The sequence below is a fragment of the Daucus carota genome, chromosome 6, assembly GCF_001625215.2.
Source record: "Daucus carota subsp. sativus chromosome 6, DH1 v3.0, whole genome shotgun sequence".
NCBI lineage: Eukaryota > Viridiplantae > Streptophyta > Magnoliopsida > Apiales > Apiaceae > Daucus > Daucus carota.
This window is the reverse complement of record NC_030386.2, coordinates 5,861,265-5,876,220: the sequence shown is the minus strand read 5'-3', so window position 1 is coordinate 5,876,220 and position 14,956 is coordinate 5,861,265. Positions and strand designations below refer to the sequence as shown.

At 33.9% G+C, this 14,956-nt stretch overlaps 1 long non-coding RNA gene across 1 annotated transcript; it reads left to right on the top strand.

The window, feature by feature from the left end:
- The first annotated feature begins 6,350 nt into the window (after positions 1-6,350).
- Positions 6,351-12,315, top strand: LOC108226969 (uncharacterized). Its single transcript, XR_010284062.1, has 5 exons — positions 6,351-6,810; positions 8,598-8,792; positions 9,642-11,344; positions 11,446-11,504; positions 12,096-12,315. It is a non-coding gene; the product is annotated as an uncharacterized LOC108226969 (long non-coding RNA).
- Positions 12,316-14,956: the final 2,641 nt, after the last annotated feature.

The window sequence follows — 14,956 nt, the reverse complement described above, 5'->3', positions numbered from 1 at the left end:
TTTTCTGAAATCGGCCATTGTAATTGAACCTAATATTGATCTCCTTATCTGCCATCCTGTACAAAAAACACAAACATTAGTACAACCATATTTGCACAAAAATACACAAACTTAAGGAATATATCAGAATAAATAAAGAAAAGTGAGAAATAAAGAATATTACAGCAGTTTGAATGAAAAATAAAGTATAAATGAAGCAACAGTGACAAGGAATATTACAGCAGTTTGAATGAAAAATAAAGAATAAATGAAAAAACAGTGATAATGATCCATATATTAACTAAATAAACACCAAGTTACACAAATGCACTCAAAAGTCTGATTTTACAACTATTTAAATACTAAGATGGAAAAGGAATATGAGTTGTCGGGATGTCATCTCTAAAGCAGCTCTCATGACCAACTTCACTTTGTATTCTGCAATTGTAGTCAATATCATTAAAAGTTGCATTTTTGTAATCTTCAACTGCATTTTGGTTATCAGCATCACACCAATCTCTCGGTAATTTTTTAATGACATAGTGAACATTCTTTTCAATCGGATCCTCGACATAAAACACTTGTCTAACTTGTGAAGCCATGACATAAGGGTCGGCCTTATGGCACAACCTGCTGAAGTTTACTTGAGTAAGGCCATATAAGTCTTTGCCTTCTTGATACCAACTACATTTAAAAAGTACCACGGTAAAAGCCCCCCAATAATCTAGTTCAAATATTTCTTCAATTGAACCAAAATAGTTGACATTGCAAACTATGGGGTTTTCATCTCGCGAACTTGCAAAACTAGTTGTTTCAGCTGTTAAAAAAACACCGCTGTTTTGTGTGACACATTGAGAATCCCTAGATTTCGTATGAAATCTATATCCATTTATAACGTAGCCACTAAATTTCCTAGCTCTTCTGTTAGGACCTAATGAAAACACCTCCAAATCTGTTGAAATTAGATCTTTTGTTAGAATCTGTTCGGTTAACCATTTCCAGAATTCTTCAGTGTGTGCTCGTTCCCTTTTAAATTTTTTTGAAGTGCCACAACTGTCTAGTAAAGCTCGATGCTCCCTAAATAAACACCAAGTTCAAAAAAGCTGATAAGGAAGACAAATATTGAAACATTATAGAAAAAAATAGAATGAAAAATGTAGAATGAAACAATAAAGTCTTATCAAAAAACTTAAGCGTGAAAAATTAGTGCAACCAGGATACAATGGTTGTTTGCCCTCTTTTACACGGTCATAAAACCTTTTAGCCTCTGCATTAGGCCCTTCTTCGCACTCTCCTAAGTTTTCAAACTTCTTCCCGGTACAATTAAACATTGCATCTAAGTTGTCCCCAAAATCCATCCCTATTTCACAGTCCATATCAATTGCACTAGGTCATACTTTTGTTTGTGAAACTTGACAAATCCATTTGATGTGTCCAGGAGAAGGCCCACTGCATATTAAATGATCATAAATTACATCTTGACGATGCCATTTACGATCCATACAATTTCTGCAGGGGCACTTCATCTCATCCCCTTTGCTGTAAATCGGAAAAGCATTTGTAGAAATGATTTTATTCCATTTACATATTCTACACTGTATCTCGGGAGACCTATCCAAATGGAGTATTGATCATCCATTCCCACTTCTACTTTACTAACAACCAACCTAGGTACCACTAACGATTCCGAAAAAGGAGTAAGAGCCAACCTGGAATGTTTGAATATATTAAACATAATCTCTATATTAAACTTATCAGTTATCTGTATTAAGCATTTAGTATAATATATTAAATATTTTATTTATTATGATTATCAGCCCTGATATACTTAATATCTGAGAAAAACTAAAAAAAGACACATAAAAATTTAGTTTTACAATCACATATATCATTAAGATCATGTACATATGCATGCTTTCTCTAAAGACATATATATATATATATATATATATATATATATATATATATGTATATGTATATACATATATATATATGTATGTATATACATATATATATATATGTATGTATATAAATATATATATATATATATATATATATGTGTATGTAAATTATATTCCTTAAACATACAATCACATCAACTAAGCAAGTAAATAATCGAGATATATATATATATATATATATATATATATATGTATGTATGTATGTATGTATGTATGTAAATTATATTCCTTAAGCATACAATCACATCAACTAAGCAAGTAAATAATCGAGACAAAAAAAAAATGAGAGTTGTATTTGGAGGCATGTGATATACCTTATAAAGCACAAAATTTTAACAACTTCTTGTGTGAATGCAGCCATGTATCTCAGCTTGTCTTATGTGGCCCTCTTCACCCCAATCCAGCAGTTTTACTGAAAAATAGTATAAATATATAAAATCAGTGGTTGACATAAAAACAAAATTCTAATAAGTAATGTCTATGTTCCATATAATATGTATTTCTATGTTCTGTGAATATTGTGTAAAGTTTCCAGGAACCAAATGTTCATTCAACATCTGATTCATAGAAGCTTTTACCTATTCTGCTTGTAGTTTTGAAAATGTTTATCAGATAAGCATATTCAAAAAGAAAAAAGTAGTAAAACTTATCCAGGCACATAATATACAGAGCATCACATTTTTAACGATGATCTAATAACTAGTAAATCATAATCTACACAGTATCACATTTTTAAAGATGATCAAATAACTAGTAAAATATATTAGCATCAGAAGAACATCAACTTGTTTGCTCACAAACAGAAAGGAGCATATACAGGCAGAATTTCTATAGAACAATCAATTCTACTAGTTGTAGCAAACCAACTATAATAACTGAGGTCATCAACAGATCATCTCAGCAGTATGATCCTCCAAAACCGTATCCTACCTCATCTTGTCAAGTCGACTATTAGACAATAAAAAGCTGTAAAACCGACTATAAATTAAAAGCACGAGGGACGGACGATCAAGCTGCTAGCTCATAATTTAACAATGCTTTCATGTTCCAAAATTGTAGATATTACACAATTTTACAGGTTTCCAGAGACCGAAATCACTTTTCCATAATATACACTCACCGGGCACAACATACCCACCAAAACTTTATCACTGCCGCTACAAGATTCTATGTTGGCTCTCTGAAAAGTGTATTCAAGCCAAGTATAAACCCTCTCTCTCCCTCCTTCCCTACTCTCTCTCTCTCTGTCCCCCCTCTCTGTCACTCTCTCCCTCCCTTCTTTCTCTGTCTCTCTCTCTCTCTCTCTCTCTCTCCCCCACTCCCTCCCTGTCACTCTCTCCCTCCCTACTCTCTCTCTGTCACTCTCTCTCTCTCAGACTAAAAAAGCAAACCAACTCAGCATGAATTACAAGCATGCAACACCCAACCTAGCTAATATCAATTAAAAATACAAATTACAAGCAGATAGCAACTAAAAAAAACAAAATCTTAATCACAAAAAGCCCTATATGCAAAATCTATATCTTAAATAAAAAAGAGGAATTACTAGAGCTAACTGAAGAATGGAGAACTTGAACCCACAACTAAAACCACAACCGAGAAGTTGAAATCCCTAAATCGAGAACACCGAAACCCTGATTGCAGATGCCCAAATCCACAAATCGAGAGCTGAGAACACCGGAATCCCCAAATTGAGCACCGTGAGGGAGAACTAGGATGAAGAACTGAGAACTGAGCAAAATCCCCAAATCGTGAACACCGAAACCCTAATTTGATATTGAGGTCGAGACTGCAGTGAGGTGAGAATGGAGGTCGAGATTGTGAGGTGAGGAAGTTGAGAGAGGCGAGGTCGAGACTGGGAGAGCGGCGAGGTCGGGACTGTGGTGCGGCGAGGTCGGGAAATGGAGGTGAGAGTGCCGAGGTCGGGAAATGGAGTTGAGTGAGGTGAGTGTTTGTTTGAGTGAGTTAATTTGTCTGAAATTATTTGGGGGGAGTTTTACCCGCTTAAGATTTCAACAGCTGACGTAAATTAATATATGTTTTATTTTATTTTATATATTTATTATTTATATATTTTATTTTAGATTTTTAATTTAAATTAAATGATATATGTGAGAAATACTTACTTTAAATTAAATTAAAAGGTAATACAATAATTCACATCTTATACTATTAATCTAAAAAAATTGAATTCGTATTCAGGACAACACTGATTAATTGGACTACCTTCTTGGACCGCTTTGACTATTATAAACTCACACCTTCTAAATTTGATAAATTTTTGAAAAAAAAATTCATATTAGTAAATTTGATAGATATTAACATTCGTACGGTTGGATCGTCGAAAATGAATTTTAAAAAAAAAATAGAATTTGTATTGGGGACAACACTGCTTAATTGACTACCTTCTTGGACCGCTTTGACTATTATAATCTCACACCTTCTAAATATGAAAATTTTTGAAAAAAATTTCTTATTGCTAAATTTGATAGATATTAACATCCGTACGGTTGGATCGTCGAAAATGAATTTAAAAAAATAGAATTTTTATTCGGGACAACACTGCTTAAGTGACTACCTTCTTGGACCGCTTTGACTATTATAAACTCAAACCTTCTAAATATGGAAATTTTTGAAAAAAGTTTCTTATTACTAAATTTGATATATATTAACATCCGTACGGTTGGATCGTCAAGATTGAATTTTAAAAAAATAGAATTTGTATTCGGGACAACATTGCTTAATTGACTACCTTCTTGGACCGCTTTGACTATTATAAACTCACACCTTCTAAATATGGAAATTTTTGAAAAGAAATTCTTATTGCTAAATTTGATAGATATTAACATCCGTACGGTTGGATCGTCGAAAATGAATTTAAAAAAAAAACAATTCACTTTCGAGACAACACTAGTTAATTGGACTACCTTCTTGGGCCGCTTTTACTATTATAAACTCACACCTTCTAAATATGAAAATTTTTGAAAAAAATTTCATATTACTAAATTTGATAGATATTAACATCCGTACGGTTGGATCGTCGAAAACAAATTTAAAAAAGATAGAATTCGTGTTCGGGACAACGTAGGTTAATTGGACTACCCACTTTGACCACAGATGACTATTATATTTTAGTTATGCAACACACAACATAAATGAAAGGTTGGTGGAGTGGTGTGTAACATGTTTTGATACATGAGAGGTCAGGGTTTCAATTCCCTTGGCCTTCAAAGATTTTTATATCAAAATGGGTCAGTAGGACCCACTGCCACGTCAGCAAAATGGGTCCGGATGTGGGCCCCACTGCCACGTCACCTGAATGGGTCAAGACGTGGGACCCACTGCCACGTCACCAAAGTGGGTCCAGCAGTGGGGACCACTGCGACGTCAGCACGTGGGACCCACTGCCACGTCACCAAACTGGGTCCAACAGTGGGGCCCACTGCCATGTCAGCACGTGGGACCCACTGCCACGTCACCAAAGTGGGTCCAGCAGTGAGGCCCACTGCCACGTCAGCACGTGGGACCCACTGCCACGTCACCAAAGTAGGTCCAGCAGTGGGGACCACTGCCACGTCAGCACGTGGGACCCACTGCCACATCAACACGTGGGACCCACTGCCACGTCAGCAAAATGGGTCCAGCAGCGGGCCCCACTGCCACGTCAGCACGTGGGACCCACTGCCACGTCAGCAAAAATGGGTCCAGCAATGTCTACTGCTATAATGCAACACTACATATAATGACCCGGATTTTAAAAATATTTTTATTAGTATTAAAAGTGATTTTCTTCAAAGAAGGGAATAAGATTTAATATTTTATTCCAGTGTAATGAGTTTTCAAGGTTTTGTATTTAAACCCCGGGTTATTGTGTTATTGATAAATAATTGTATTTTCAAAACTGATTTTCATATATTGTTTTGAAAATTCTGTATGAATATTATGTGAATATATGTGTTATGTGATTAAGTGGTATTGGTGGATTTGTGGGTTAATTAATTATGGTTAATTATGAGTATTATATGATTAATATATGAATTTTTGTGAATTTTATATTATCGGGTTTATTGCGTTAACTGCTCATATGTGTTCGTATTTGAGAGATTTCAATTTCTATATGCTCAGGAGAAAATATAGTTTATTTGGATATTTTCATATCGATTTATGGAATGTTAGACGATTTTATAATCGATTTACGGATTTAATTGCGTATATTTATATTTATTTATTAATTATTTGATTTCCATAAAACCGTCCACTCGTAACGAGGTAGCAAATTTTCTTCCCAGAAGTTTCAACAAAACTCACCTTTAGCCTAATTTGAATATTCCGGACACTTTTCGTGTTTTGACTTTTTCGATCCGGAGTACGGTTTTCCCCGTAATCGGTCCGGCGGAGTTTTTCCGGGTATTTTAATTGTTGATAATTATCTGGTTGTCTCGATAAACGTGAAACTAGATATTTTGATTCATCCTTATCTTGTAATAATTGCAGTGGGACCCGCATACTAATGACTGATTAAAAAGCCCCGTTTTGATGATTATCTTGAAAACCAGTACCGATTGGACCCCGCTTTATTAATATAAAGCTATTAAATACGTATTTTCATGTCATATACGATCCAAAGGGGTACCAATTATTTGTAAATATAAATAGACCTTTCTAGAGCTTATTTTCACCGTAGAAATCATTTCACCAGTTTCTTCTCACGAATACCGAGAGAAACCGAGCTGCGTTCTTCGTGTTCTTCGTAATCAAACGAGGATTTGGAGGTGTTATTGGAATCCGATGGAGGCGTATGAATAGTCAAAACGAAGCTATCGACGCATAGAATCTATTACTATCAGTGGTTTCAGTGCAGAATCGACAGGTTTTTGCTAATTAAGCTTTTTAATTTCGAATTTATATGATTTAAATTATGAATTTTTGAATACGTGATTTTTTGAATGTTTTGATGATTCCATGTTGTAGAGCGTGTTTTTCTCATCGTTTTGGTATATTATATGTTGAATTTGGAGTTCGGAATCATATAGAAAAAGGGGTTTGATTATCGAAGCTTGTTCTTGAATGTTCTTGGGAGGTTATGAATGTTTTCAATTGGATTTTGGGGCTTTGTAAACGGTTGAATCTGGGTATGTATAGTTGATATCAATGAATAGGGTGTGTTAAGAGGAACTTATTGGTCGTGTCGGATTGAATGGAGGAGCCGTAATCAGCCTCGCCGGAGTTCATGAAGAACTCGACGGCGGCTTGATTTTTCAAGCTTTTTCCGGCCAATCCTTGCGTGATCTGTTGAATACGAGGGCATGGTGATGTTCCTGGTAGTGTAAAGAAGTTACCTAGAGTTTATGGGGAGTGGAGGACGCCGGATAATCGTTTTCCGGCGAGTTAGTGGGGTGGCCGACGGCAAATTGCTGTTTGGTCACCAATGTTACAAAGATGATGAAGTTTTAGTATTAAGGTTTTAAATCTTACAAAACAGCCCCTGTAACTTCTGAACGTTACAGTTTTGACCCTGGCTGAAAGTTTTCAAAACTTTACACTTTAAACCTTTTGATTTTAATTTTCAAAAATTGTTTTTATTTAATTATTTTGATTCCAAAAATAGTTTTTAATTATTTTTTTTATTCAAAAATAAATCTAAATTAGTTTATTAATTAATTTTAATTAGTAATTAATTATTTTAATTGGTCAATTAATTTAAATATTAATTGATTAATTATTTTAATTAATTATTAATTGATTTTAATTGATTAATTATTTAGATTTAATTATCCTTTTTGATTTAAAAATTTCCGAAAAATAGTTTCGAGTTTTGAAATATTTTTCCAAGTTATTTTCAAGGCTCGATAATTGTTTATGAATGATTTCAAGTCCAATTTCAAGTATTTGGGACTTGATTATTTATTCGAAAAGTGATTCTTTTATCGATTTTAATTCCGAAAAATGTTTAAAAATTCCAGAAAATTCCCGAAAAATCATTTTTAACCCAAGACTTGACTTGACATCAATTGGGATGGGAGACTTAATGTTTAATGTGTTGTCTGCTATCGGTGTAAGGTATTATATGTTGAGAGCGGAGTCAGAAAACGGTTTTGGTCATAACTTTTGATCCGTAAGTCGGAATCAAGTGAAACGAAAGAGAGATGAAAGCTTATAAAGGCTAGTTTGATATGACATAATATTATGATGAAGTCGAGAATGTGAATAATTTTTGTTAAGTGTGCAAAATGTGATTATATGTTATTTGATTGCTATTAATTGATGATTACGTGATATATATGTTTATTCTTGATATTATATACAGGATAAATGATTTGAATGACATGGTGTCATGACTTGACTGATATTGGATAAGAACATATGGATTATAGGAATTGAAATTGGTTGATTGGTTGTTGATTGAGAGTAGGTTGACCGGAGGATAGTCTAATAAATAGACGAGACGATGTCAGATTATCGATAGGATCTATATGATAATTGATTTGTAACATGTTATGTGGAATATGACTTGACTATATGTTAGAGTCAAAGCATGATTATGTGTTAAGTGATATGTGATAGGTTTAAAGGGGTATATAAGTGGGTATCGGTATACGTGATATGTATATGCGATATATTGTTTAGTGACTATAGTATTATCTTATTCTCGTAAAGGATTTGGACGAGACGTGTACGCTCGAAGACGTCAGGAAGTCGAAATGGTATTGCAAGGCGAATAAGGGATGAACCGAGGAAGCAAAGATGTACGGTAGATAGAGTATAGCCAGAGATGGTCTAGAGACTATGATATGCATAGATTGTGAAAGTGGAAAGATGAGATTGAGATGTGAGACTGGAGTCAGATTTAAGGCAAGTATCCTAAACCTTTCTCTTGGATATATTGCAAATATTCTGATCCATTCCTTTGGTATATGTTTCAAGTATTCATACCTTTCTTTTCAATGTTCGAAAGTGCAAGTATTCTGACCCATTCTTTCTAATCTTCAAGTTTCTAAAGAATTTCCGTTTTACAAATTAATTCGAAGTTCAGATTGTCATTGAAGCATGTGTTGCTCAGTGATAGTTAGAGCTTTGAATGAATTGGGATCTTCTTGATTATTCAACCCGCCATTGTCATGCTGGTTTAGCAGGCTAAATTCAGTTGCTTAGCCGATAATGGAGGATACTGAATAGTTGAGGATTTCCTGAACTATGATTTATGAAATGATGGATCATAATTTATGAATAGATCATTATCAAAGTTTGATTTGGAATTATTCAGTTGTTGATGATATTTATGATGATGTTCTGTTGATTTACATTGGCTTCTTGAATTGAATTAGAGAATTGGATTATTGTTTTTATATAAACCTGTGTACCAGATTCGTGGTCATGTTAGGCCAATGAGTGCCTTGGATCCAGTGATAGAGCATGGCGGGGCCTGCTCGGGGTTAGTGCGGAACTGATCAGCTGCCTAACCTTGGTTTTAATTAAAATGTGATAGTCCAATTCAATAATTCTTTGGAAAGATTGAATTTCTCAATGCTGCAAGGTATTGTAAATCATTCTATACAATACCATGAACTCATGAACTCAGGTTGAATCCTCTTATATCTTGAACTCGTGAACTTCTATTATATCATTTCAGAACTATCATTGTTTATTATTACTTGCTGAGCATTGTTGCTCACCCTTGCTATTCCTTTCTAACCATTTCAGAAAGGCTTAAAGATGAGATGATTGATTGAGATTGTGAATAAGGCTAATGCTAGGCGAGGAGACAGAGTTGAGAATCCAGTGGTCGAGGAGTGTTCAGGAAAGTTGATGAGGTTGGTGCAAGCTAGAGTTGAGCTATGGAAATTCAGATGTAAGTCATAGCTGGAATAGATTGGCAGTGATTCTTCTTATCGGAGATGATCTGATTTGGTAAGAGATGTGGTGTAATAATTAGTGATTCTAATTTCAATACTGTAACCTGGATGCGATCCTGTTGCTTTTAGGGGGTTGAAATGTCTCTTTCGAATCATTTATTAAAGTTTAAATGTTCTCTTGAAATTCTCTTATTATGGCTTTCAAGTTTGAAATTCTCTTATTATGGCTTTCAAGTTTGAAATTCAGGTTTTGAAATCATTTGATTTGTGTTCTCTTTCAAATCTTTTATTAAATGTTTTCAAGTTTTAAATTCTTGGATTTGATTATCATAAAAAAAAAAAAAAAAAATACAGGTTTTCAAAAGTGTTTAAAAATGGGTTTTATGTGGTGACGTCAGAATCCAGGCCCCCGGATTCTCGGACTGTCACACTACAAACTCCTATAATGCAACGCCGTTTGAGTTCTGTTGCATAGAAAACCAAGGGTCTATTGCAATACTTTCCATGCAACACTAGGAATAAGCGTTGCGTATGAGCACTTATGGCGTAGTGCTTCGGAGGGATACGAAGACCGACCCTTCCGAGGGACATGAAGACTAGTGTCGGGCTCATCTAGTAGTTATCAGCTTCATCCGGGCATGATCTATAATCCTCAATCCTGTTATCTGGCGGGTTGCCCTCGTGCGGGGGCTTGAGGTGATCATGATTGTTAAAGGCCCTCCGGGGTGACATGAAGGCCGATCACATGTCTGGATCCTGTATTCTGGTGAGATAGCCCTCATTGGGGGATTGAGACGATCGTGTAATTTGGCTCCTCAATGGTCTTACCTCTTAGTGAGAACCTTCACTAGGGGGTAAGGACGCGTCCCTACACCTCAAGAAATTGGTCACGGCTCTACTAGACGTCTCTTCCATGCTACGAAAGGTAGCGGTTAGTGTTATCTCTCGTAGTGGAGATAATTCCGTATCCGTGATGTACTTGGACTAGGAGCCTAAGGTAGTTGGCCTCAAGGCTTAATTCTAACTAGAGTAGAACTCTAAGTGATAAGTCACCGGCTTAAGGTTGGTCTTATCCCCAAGAGGCCTAGTCCTGATCAAACTAGGAGTCTTGGTTCAATAGAACTACGTATGGCTTGATCCCCTATAAATATAGGGATCATGAGTTGAGAGCACAAGGAGGCAACTCAAAACCCTAATCTCAGCCACCCCTTAAAACACACAACCACCACACTCCGGCAGGTAAAACCACCGTCACAGATCTTGATTCCGGCCATGAACCTCATCTTTGTTAATTACCAAATTCCTCCATCAACAGTAAACATCACAAAATTTCCAGTTCTTTCTCTTATTGCTAAAGATGTGCTTGCGATTCCTGTTTCCACGGTTGCATCGGAATCTGCTTTCAGTGTTGGTGGAAGAGTTCTTGACTCATTTAGGAGTTCTTTGACTCCTAAAGTGGTAGAGGCTCTAATTTGTGGTCAGGACTGGATTCGAGCTGCTCCACTTCCTTCGGTAGAAGAGAATATTGATGATGTGGAAAAATTAGAAGTGGTAAGTTCCATATGTACATTCTGTTTTACAATATGCTTGCTAGTTCTGATCATTATTAACTAACTCTAATAAGCTTTATAATTGATTGTAATACAATACAGATTTTAACAATTTAGTTCTGGGAGCAAGTGGCAACAGAGTGGGTTTCAATGCTAATCAGGTATGTCCTCCATTGCTTATATGATCTAAATTTTTCTGTTATACTTTCACACATTTTTGTCCACAGCTTTCTGCGTTATTTAACGATTTTCTGCAGATTTGTGCAGCAGTTTTCTGCACTTTTAAGCAGTTTTTTTACTGCAGATTTCTGCAGCAGTTCTATGCAGATTTCTATAGCAGTTTTATGCAGATTTTGCAACAGTTTTTACGCAGATTTCTTCAAATTTATGAAGCAGTTTTTTCTAGATTTATGCAGTTTTTATAAATATTTTCTGCAGCAGTTTTTTGCACTTTTAAGTAGTTTTTTACTGCAGTTTTCTGCAGTTTTCTGCAGATTTCTGAGCAGTTTTTCAGCAGATTTCTGCAGCAGTTTTTAGGCAGATTATTGCAATAGTTTTATTCAGCTCTCTGTAGCAGTTTTATGCAGATTTTGCAGCAGTTTTTCCTCAAATTGCTGTAAACTTTTGAAGCATTTTTCTCTGAATTTGTGCAGCTGTTTTATGCAGTTTTTTTTAGCAATTTGCTGCAAGTTTTCGTTGCATTTGGGATATATACTCTGAGATGTGACTAAAAATTTTATTTTTTGTGGCAGGAATTACGTTAAGGTTGTTGCTGATATGCTGATGTCGGGGTCGTGGTTGGATGCTAAAGTCTGCATTTCTATTATTTTCGAACTATTTGTTGAAGAAGTTTTCAATTAAATTGTGGCACTACTCTTTAATTATTCAAGTTTATGCATTTTTTTGGACAACAATTTGTAATGGAAACAAAATGATAATTTCTAGTATTATTCATGAATCCTCATTTTTTGATTATAAGTCTTAGTCATAAACCGATCAACCCGTTAAACCGAACCATCAAAAACCGCACCGCATGGTCCGGGTTAATTGGTTTGCGGGTCACAGGTTGGTTAGAAATTTAAAAAAAACCGGTAATGTATGGTTTGGTTCCGGTTCTACCTCTAACCCGAACCAAACCGAACCGCGATCAGCCCCAGAAAAAACAGAGTCCTATTGTCCAGTTTGACTTTTGGACGGTATGACAAAAGAAGTCGAAGTGCTTATTTTGAGCTGTTGAAGTCAGAAGCCGACCGCCTTTGGACTTTTTAGTGATTTGCATTTTATTGTGAAATTTTTAATATGTAATAAATTTTATTTATTGATAGAATTTCGTTTATTATAATATATTTTTATTTATAAATTTAAATCATCAAACACTTAATTGACTTATAAGTAAAATTATCCAAACACATTTAATAACTTACATGTCAGGTTTATCACTTATAATCTTGTTCTTTATCTTAAATAAAATGTATTTTTTAAGTTAAGCCAAACAACCATAATATTGAAGTTGGTTCATTTTTGTAAATTGCATCTCCATTCTTTGATCCCGTCCTCATTTTTCTTTTTCCTTTTTTTTTGTCATAAAACTTTCACGTCAGTGAATTATACCAAAATACAATACCGAAAGGATCGGAAGAGCTTCTTTCATACATGAATAAATTTCATTCAATAAGAGGGCATGTCGAAATGTCGCACAAGAAATTAAATAAAAATTTTGATGTATGGAAAAAAACACTCGAAAGAAAAACAAAATCCACGGAACTACGAAGAAAGTTGAACTTTCATCCAAAAAAGTCTATCGACTTATCAAAGGTCATGCAGAGATGTCCCTGAAAACTTAGTCAATAACACTTTAATAACTGAAAAGAAAACCCAGATGAAAGACAAAAATCTACGGAAAGAAAAAAATATATAGAGTGAGAGAAAAATTGGAGGAAAAAAAGAAAGAATCAAGTACAAAAGAATATGCTAGGAACCGAAACAAAGTCATCAAAATGACACAATTATTAATAAACGACCAAAAAAAATCACAATATATGATCAAAAAGCCATCAACTACGACACTTCCTTCAAATAAGCACAATAATGAAAACTAAATATACAACAAGTCGAAAACACAATTTACAATAAAAGTATTATATATCTAGTTATAAACGAATCAAAAAATTCAATTATGAAATATATAACCAATAACAAAGGATATATATGACAAGACAAAAGATTTTGAACTCGTACCGTTATTATAGGGTTAATTCACACGATCATTACCTTACCGAATATAAATTTATGTTGACACTAGATATTATTAAAACTGAATCGCAGTCGCTTAACTCGTCATTGACTCATTCCAATTGATTTATCACCGAATCAAAATCCTGAAAATCGAGTAGATTTAACATCTGGGACCAGATTCGGTGGAGAGTATTATTAAAAAACAAGAAGTGAAAAGAAATTAATTGATTCTGAACTTTTGATCGGTGAAAATTGATGAAATCTCCTACGACGGCTAGAAAAAGAAGAGAGAGTTGGGCCATACTCATTTTTCGATCTCGTCTTCTTATTAAAAGTGACTTAGAATAGGATGTTCTTTTTTTTTTTTGTCTTTTTTAGAATCATTAAGCATACATATAGTTAACAATAATATTCTGCTTATGAGCCCACAACAAATTGAGAAGGCAAGCTGGGAGATTAATATTGATGATTTGGAAGTGATACCTAACAATTAGCTTTAAAACCTAGATGTCATGATCAAGAAAGTCTGTTAATAATAGTAAATATGAAGTTTGTGTTGCTGGTCTTTGACCATAAACAAAAGCAAGGAATATACAATATTGGCTGCCACAGGTCAGTAGAAGAAGCAGTCACTAGAAGAACCGACGATCATATATATCATATATGATCATATTTTATTTAACGTTTATACTTATTTAGTAAAATAATATGCTTTGCTTTTCGTCTATCTGGGTAAGGAAGAGAAGTTCTTCTAAGAAATGTTGAAAAGAGAAGTATGATGCTGGAAGAGTTGAAATTATTTTTCTTTATGATTTTTTTTTCCTTTTCTCTCTTTACTATCTTTTCGTAATATTCTATTTATTAAATAATAAAAAATTCCAAATAAAATTATAAAAACAACTTACAAATCCAAATACTTGCATTAAATCCAAACCTATTTATTATTTATGATCTATTTCTTTATTTTAAGAAAATATTATTTTAAAATTTAGTCAAACGGTGCATCGTAAGTAGGTCGATATTATTTTTGCACGGCCCCAACACATGTATAAATAATTTTTATTGTGATTCAGATAATTGATTATCTTACACTTAATTTATTTTATCATATGTGACATAAGTTTTATAAATTTTCATTGGTACTAATTACTAGTTTTAAGAAAGTTAATAAATATTGAGTATATCATTTGGATAATATATCCTTCAAATACAAATAAAATTAAAATAATTTAGATTATGATAGAATTAGTAACATAAGTATATTACAAATTCAGTATAGATATGATATAAAATAAGGGGTTTTGCATAAATATTCAAATTAAAGAAAATAAAAAAATACTATCATTTTTTAAAACAAATTGCAAAAATATTATCTATA